The sequence below is a fragment of the Chelonoidis abingdonii genome, chromosome 7, assembly GCF_003597395.2.
Source record: "Chelonoidis abingdonii isolate Lonesome George chromosome 7, CheloAbing_2.0, whole genome shotgun sequence".
In the NCBI taxonomy this organism is placed as follows: Eukaryota; Metazoa; Chordata; order Testudines; family Testudinidae; genus Chelonoidis; species Chelonoidis abingdonii.
In genome coordinates, this window is record NC_133775.1 from 10,485,978 (window position 1) to 10,494,570 (window position 8,593).

Here is an 8,593-nt window from a genome sequence, read left to right on the forward strand (position 1 = left end):
AGCACTGCTTAACCACTGGTAAACACTTGACAACTGGGCATTTTCAAAATAACTTCTTTTTGCACATAATTTTTAAAAGTCAAAGAAAAAGTATAAATCTCAATTACAACAGAAATGTCACTTTAATTACAAAATATATCGCTATAGACGGCTCAGAGAACATTCTCTCAGAAACCACTCCACTGAATACCACTGCCATATGTCTAACTGAAAGAGACTTTAGATCTAGTTTACCTATTCATTGAATATGTACATTCAATGAGATATTCAGCATTGCAAGTAGATTACTGACAACTATTAATACCGGTACATATTTTCTATGGCATTGTAAAATAGTTTAAAATAAAACTGGAAAACACAGTCATTAAAAAAGAATACATTTGTTTTTACCGAATACCTCCTCTGTGAATTGCCAGGTTCATCAATCCTCTGATTGGGTCTCATTCTGCTTTACAGCTAGGAGGCATCTCCAGACTTGTCAATCATGGCTAGGTTTCAGCTTCACCTACTTAGGAAAGCCATTAGATACAATGTTTTCTGAAGTGAAAGGTGTTATAAAATGACAACCTGACTACTCAGAGAAAATAAATTATCAAGTAAAAACATATTTGTCCTTCTTTGTCATATCCAGGTCTATCATTACTATGAAGGGATTTTAACAGCAATGAAATCCCATTAGTAGAGCCAAATAATGCCAACATCTGAAAGTCTCCTTCTTTCAAATATCCAGGTCTACCGCATGTAAATTCTTTTGTCTCTTCCTGCTTTCAGAGCAAAACTAATCCTATGAAACAGTGGTTCAGGGCTCAGTGCATGAAACCTAAATCCTGCCCACTGCAGAAGCTGCTCGAGAGGGTAGTAACTAAACTGTAATCCCTTACTGCACTGCAGATGTAGCGAGCATGGCTGGGATGGAGGAAGGAAGATGGAGATTTTGGTAGCTGGGTAAGGGACAGTTGGAAGGATGCAGGAAGCCACTTGCTAAATTGGGTCCATTCAAAATGTATTTTAAGGAAACCAAATGCAAAATCATACCTCTAGGAACAAGGAATGTAGGCCATGCCTTCAGAATGAAGAACTGTAATCTGGAAAGCTGGGAATGAAAAAGATTTGGCGGTCATAGTGGACAAGCAACTCATCATGAAGTCTCAATTAAATGCTGTGGCAAAAACAGCTAATGCAATCCTTAGATGTATAAACAGGGTAGTAGTGAGTAGGGAGTGAGGCCAATACTAGAATACTGTTTCCAGTTCTGGCACCCACATTTTAAGGGATGTTGAAAAAATTGGAGAGACTGCAGAAGAGGGCCTCAAAAATAAATCAAGGGATGGAGAAAATGCCTTATAATGATAGACTTAAATTTGCCGTTTACTTAATCAAAAAGATGGAGAGGCAACTTTATTACAATGCATAAGTACCTTCACAGGGAGAAGATATCAGGTACTAATGGACTTTTAAAACTAGCTGAGAAATGCAGAACAAGAACCAATGGCTGGAAGATGAAGCCAAACAAATTCAAATTAGCAATAAAGCACCAATTTTTAACAAGTGAAGGAACAAACTACCAAGGGAAGTGATGTATTCTCCCTCTCTTGATGTCTTCAAATCAAGAATGGATGCCTTTCTGGAAGATATGCTTTAGCCAAACACCAGTTATACTTTATTAAACACAATTTATTGCACTTAATACAGGGGTAACTGGGTGAAATTTAATGGCCTGTAATATACAGGAAATCAGATTAGGTGATCTGATGGTTCCTACTGACCTTAAACTCTATGAATCAACTTCTTCCACTCTGACAATAATGCAAGCCTGTCTCATTTGCTCACTTCATCCACAGCCAACTCTTTGCCTTTCTCCACAATTCCCTGTTAAGAGAATACAATCAGTTCTAGTCCACCAAGCCAGTACCCTCTTTTCATTCAAATTGCTCCTCGAGAATAATTTATTTTGAGATGCCTATAAGCAGGAACAATCTTAACCACATAGGAGTGCACACACACACAATCTTCCTGTTGCAATAAGCTCTTATCTTACTGCTAGATTGCTCCTAATGTATTATACAAGTAAATATAAACACTATAAACACTAAATGAAATTAATTAGTATTAGTATGTAATTTTATTATATATATATATATATAAAATCCAACAAGCAGATGTTGCAAGCCCATTGTATTTCCTCATGTTCATGGATATCATTTTAGGTTACCGTAAAATATCCATTATGAACTGGTAAGTTGCAATGATTTCAAAGAAAGAAAGACTGTGACATTTGCAGTTTAGATATAAAATACAAGATTAACTATTCATTTCCAAATCCTATACATATTTCAGTTGGTTATAAAAAGCAGATGTAATCTACCAAATGTAGTCTTCTGATTCTTCACTGGTTAGCACTGGCACCACCTTGTGGTCATTTGCTTAATAATACAAAAGTTGTGCCATTAAAAGATATCACAGCTGTACAACTGTAATTTTGGAATGAAAATTGCAATATTCAGACACACTGTGTTCAATTTGAATTCCATGTTTAAAAACACAAATACAATTAAAATACATTTATAAAAATAAAAGTAATAAAAGTTTAAAATGTAATTATCTCTCCTTATAAGGGGTAGCTTTAGCATGGGTTCACAGATTTAATTGCACTCACAGAATTCACCCCACAGCAGTGGCTCCTGTCCCACAGGGCTGGGCTCAGTTCTCTGTTCTAGGCATTGTGACTTGCCACACAGGATCACAGCACCACTCAGGTTTAGCAAACCTCCCTGCCCTGCCTCTTCACATGGCTGGAAGTAGGGTTGCAGTGCCAGTGTGGAGGCTACTGCTGATAGTATGAGCAGCACATTTCATTAGGGTGTGCACCCAGGGAATTTTTTTTTTAAAGGAGAACATTTATTGAATACTCAATCATAAAAGACATTATTTTTATTCATCAAACAAACTAAAGAAATGAAAACTTAATAAACTTAATTTTTTTTTAAATTAACAACTAAATTTTACTTAAAAAATGAGACACAAAATACCAAATTTTTGCTGTAGTGAGAACCAGGCATATACAAAGATACAGTCAATTTTGATGATCTTTATCTTTAACCAGATAATGAGCTAACCCAAACTGACCAAAACAGATTAAGGTTTCTTCATCTGTCTGACCTAGAGAATGAGACATCACTCACCAGGTGTAATGGACTTAAATTCCTCAATCACATCATTGTAATTAACTGACAAAGCCAATTCCTGTTCAGTGTACAAAATCATGAGTGAATCAAGGCACTGTTGGGACATTGCACTTCTCAGTTTGTTTTTTACATGTGCTAGTTTAGAAAAGGCTCTTGCAATGAACAGCTTGTAACAGGTAAGACTGCAAAGCATTGAATAGATTTGTAAAAGGCCTGGAACATGGAAGACCGATCTGATTCCTCTAGCGAATCAAGCCACTCTGTGATGGTGTTTGTAGTGTTACCTTTAGGAACAGATCTGTCATAACCCTGAAGCAATCTGACTTCAGCTTCCAACTCATCCAAGGACACTTTAAATTTGTTGGCAATGATTCTCATATTGTCCCTGCCAATGTCTAAGCTCAGTAGTTTTCCCATTGCAGTCACAATTTTACAAATCTCCTGTTCAAATTGCTGGTCAATGCTGGTAATCAGTGAGTCTAGGAGTGGGTAAAATGAAGTTATTCTCTCCTGCTCCTCTTTTGTATCAATATGAGTGGATGTTTTTCTCTTCTTAACTGGGGGAATCGATACATCATTCTCTACACACATTTTCAAACTGTAACTGAAAATAGATTGAAAATATTCTGGGCCACTTCCCATTGCAGCCAAAGAGTTATGCAAGCTTTTCACCCCTGTTATTGCAGTAAGTAAGTTGAGATCTGGAGCTTGAAGAGCCTTATTCACTTTTACCACCATCTGGAGAATAGGGTGCATCATATGAAGGGCAAAGTTGAACGTGAATGAATTTAGTTAATGGATAAGGCCCCTGGCTTTTATTTTAGCATCAGCAAGGCAAGTTGTTTTGATAATCTCTTGTAAAGCTTGTAAAATGATAGAGTAGTTTTGTTTTACAGCAGCCATTGCTTCTGCTCTGCATGCCCATCTTGTGTTTGATAGTGACTTCAAAGTCTTCAACTGGGATCCTACTTCTTCTGAAATCTTCTCCATTACTGCATGTCACAAAGGACTCCCCTCCATGAAGGCATAAAGAGTCTGAATAACACCAAAAAAATCAAAGACAGTTCTGTTTTGTTTACTTGAAGTGCATGCATCTACTAGGACGAAGTTCAAACAATTCACATAGCAGTGTACATAGAATATTTCACTGTTTCTTTCTTTACATTTCATTTGCACTCCCGCAGTACAACCAGACATAGCAGATGCGCCATCAAAACAGACAGACATCACTGATGACCAGTCAATTTTAAGAATGCCAAGGATGTCATTTAACTAGTCAGAAATAGACTGAACATCAACTGTTAATAGTCTCTGAACAGACACAAAATGTTCAACTGGACTATGTTTTTCACGGTCAAAATATCGCACTACAATGGATATCTGTTCATGATGTCCACAGTCAGTAGTGTCATCGGCAATTATTGAGACCATTTTTCCATTTAGCGAAGATACAATCTTTTGTTGCACAACGTTATGTAAGGCCACAATTAAATCATTTTGGATGCGATTACTCAGGTAGGTAGAATTTCAAGGAGATTGTTGCACATGCTTTGCCATTACAGGATCATATTTTTGGACCATATTGACAAGATTTAGAAATAAAACTCTCTAAATACTGTCAGCTTTTTCATTGTGACCCCTGAATGGTCACCCACCTTTCGCCAAACACAGAATAATGTCAATCAGTCGCTCCATTACACTTCGGTTATGGCACCGTTCTTCTTTTTGTTTAGACAGATAAGCCTGCTTGCCATCACCAACAATACATCAATAGGTTTCCCTTCATTAAAACTTGACCATGAAGAACAGCTCACAAATGAGATTTTGACAGTTAGTGGTTTTTAAACATTTGTTGGCCCCATGCCAGTTTCTGAATCCCTTATCAATAAATGCTGGATCAGTGTGACCTTTATTTGCTGCATCATTAGAGGACAAGAAACGACAGTAAAAGCAAAATGCCGTGTCCTTTGATGGGCTATATTCTAACCACCTATACTTTTCATACTAATTGGACTGAAAACTTTTTTGTTTATTCCCTATTTTACTTCTAGGAACCATGCTCAGTCTAGGCTGATAAGGACCTCTAGATAATCGAGACCGGTGTTCTAATCTATTTTTTGGAATATCACAGACCAGGTTATCAAATGGAATGTTTGATGGCTTTGAATAGGAACTACAAGAGACAAAGTCTGTTTCTGTTGGTCATTACTCAGTTTATTGCACGCACTGGAACTGGTGGTGGCATTATCTTCATGTAAGTTCTTAACCAAGGAGTCCAAGGTATTTGCACTACTATCAGCACATTCATTATAATTCAGTTTGTCTGCTCCCTTTCTTATCTTAACAATGAACAGATCCATATTTTAAAATTAAAAGGGGGTATCATTCAATTGAATTAAAACAAAGCCATAGGCTTGTTATGCTATTTCAGTAGAGTACACACAACAAAGATTACAAACACTGTAGACACTGCCCTGGGCATGCCTGATGCAGCTGCTTATATACGTCAAAGAATTTTCTAGAATAGTAGTCGGAGGGAGAGGGGAGGACCAATGGTAATGCAGCACCGCAGTAGCGGGGACGCACGCTGTGAGCGAACATGGGATTTTTATACATTTCTACAACATCTATATTACACAATTTGGCGCTTATTGCATAATACAACAATCCATACTTTAAAACTAAAAGAGCGTATCATGCAATTAAATTAAAATGCAAAGCCACTTTTTTTTGAGACACAAGGGCAGGGGTGGGCAAAATTTTTGGGCCGAGGGCCACATTGGGGTGGGGAAATTGTATGCAGGGCCGGGCAGGGCGTTGGGGTGCAGGAGAGAATGTGGGGTGTGGGAGGGGGTGCGGTGTGCAGGAACGGGCTCAGGGCAAGGGACTGGGGAAGAGGAGGGGTGCAGAGTGTATGAGGGGCAGGGGGTTGGGGTGCAGGAGGGGTGCAGGGTGTGGCAGGGGGCTCAGGGCAGGGAGTTGGGGAGCAGGGTGCAGTAGGGGGCTCAGTGCAGGGGGCTGGAGTGAGTGCAGGCAGGGGGCTTAGGGCAGGGAGTTGGGGTGCAGGAGGGTTGCGGGATGCAGGCAGGGGGCTCAGAGCAGGGAGCTGGGGTGCAGGAGGAGTGCTGCAGGGAATCAGGACAGGGAGTTGGTGTACAGGAGGGGTGAGGCTCAGGACAGGGAGTTGGGGTACAGAAGGGGTACAGGGTGCAGGCAGGGGGCTCAGGGCAGGGAGTTGGGGTGTAGGAGGGATGCGAGGTGCAGGCAGGGGGCTCAGGGGAGGGAATTGGGGGGTGGGATGCAGGAGGGGTTTGGGCTCCGGCCCGGCGTCGCTTACCTAAAGCAGCTCAGAGTGGCAGCGGCATGCTCCCTGGTTGCCTACCCTGGCCCCACACCATGCCGCCCACCACATCCCTGTGCGGCCCCTGGGAGAGAAGGGGGCACAGGGCTCCGTGCGCTGCCCTTGCCACACCTCCAGGTACCTCCCCCGAAGCTCCCAGTGGCTGCGCTACTGCTGCGGGTGCTCGGTCCTCCCTTGACAGTTGGTATAGTGCAATCATTTAATCAGGTGGCTACATTCACCTTTGCTCCTTATTCAATCTGCTCCTTTTGAAATCTATTAATTTTTGCTGGAAGTTATCACTGGGCCTTTTGAGCACCAGCAATAAGTTGTTATGGACTGGTATGTAGGCAGTCTTGCTTAATAGTCAGAGCAGGAGTCAGGTCTACTGGGCAAACAGGCATCCAAGTTGGGGAACAAAGCTAAAGGTCAGCACCAGAGTCAACTGACAGATACCAGAGCCAGGGATCAAGCCAGAATCATAACCAGGAATCAAAGTTAAGGGTCAGAGCTGCAGTCACAAGCCAAATGCCAGAACCAAGGCTCAAGCCAGAGGCAAGATTAGGAATCAGAGGCTAGGATTGGAGCTGGGACTGGTAATTGGGGATAGGAGGCAAGGCATAAGAGCCAGAGGAGAGGTAAGGATCAAGCACAGAGCATGATCATGGTGGGAAAAGAAGCAAAGGCAGGGGTGAGGCAGGAGCACAGCAGGAATCAGGAACATAGTTGGGTGCAAGATGCAGGCACAAGCAGGGCCCAATACAGCCACAACATGAAACCACCTTGTTGCCTAGACAAACTTCCTGCCCACCTTCTGGATTGAATAGCATAACTGGACCAATCAGTGGAGCTAAGCAATCCTCCAATCACAGATGCCCTGAGTGGGTCTTTGGCTGGCTACAGTCCTAGTAGCTCAGCCCACCAGGTTCCACCACATATTGGGTGGAGGCCACAATGCAGCAGCTGTCGGGAAACTCCTAGGCCTAGGCTCCAGACCCAAGACATTACAGAAGAGTGGTCAAGTAGGTTTCTCCCAAAATTAGTTGTGCTGCTGCTTGATTGATTATCTAACAGTGCTTAGGGCCTAATCCTGCAACCGCTATGCATATAGACCTTCATGCAAGTATTCACATTGAGCAAGGGTTGCAGACTCAGGCCCATAGTACTAAAGATAAATCTTACTTCGTGGATATAAATTCATCAGTTAGGGTACTATCCAGACTGAGCCACACAGAACTATGAGAGAAGAATAATATTATTCTTAACACGCTAGGAACCATAATAGTGAGTTATATTACATACTAAATCTACACTAAAAGAACATAAAGGGCACCAATCCAAGCACTCAACAGCTGGAAAACACCAGAATTAAATTTGTCCTTGCAATCTCAGTTTGGTCACCTTAAACACAAGCATGGATAATCCTGCTGAACATTACCTAGCAGGTCTGTGGCACAGCCAGAAACAGAATCCTGATACCTGAGGTCCTACATGGAACTAGTCAGAAAAAGAAATTTCCTTTCCACAGGCAACTTTGACATTTTAAAATTTGTTTTTTTTCCAAAAAGTTTAATTTTTGAAATTTCTTACAGGAAGGAAATTCAGAAAAAATTTGATTCTGAAACATCAAAATGTTTAATTTTTATAATGTCAAAACAATATATTAATTTTAGTATATAAAATGACAATTTAATATAGAAGTTGAAACATTAAATAAAAATAAAGACTAATGTAAACATGTTGACATTTTCAAAATGAAACAAGTTGAGACCAATCATTGTGACTTTTCCCCATTGAAAATTTTGCTCAATTTCCCATGAAATGTTTCAGTTTCAACGAAACTGCATTTTTCAACAGAAATAATTTTGTTGAAAAATTTTCAACCAGTTCTAGATGAGTGCCTTCACACAAGAGAAGATCCCTTCTCTTTTTACAACCCTTTACCTCATTCACTGTCTGTTCTGTGCACTGAATGGGGCCAAGGTCCTACAGAGCAAATAGTATGTGATCATGTAATTGCTAACTGTCGTAATGGGAAATAACCTTAATTCTGGCATTTCCTAACTTT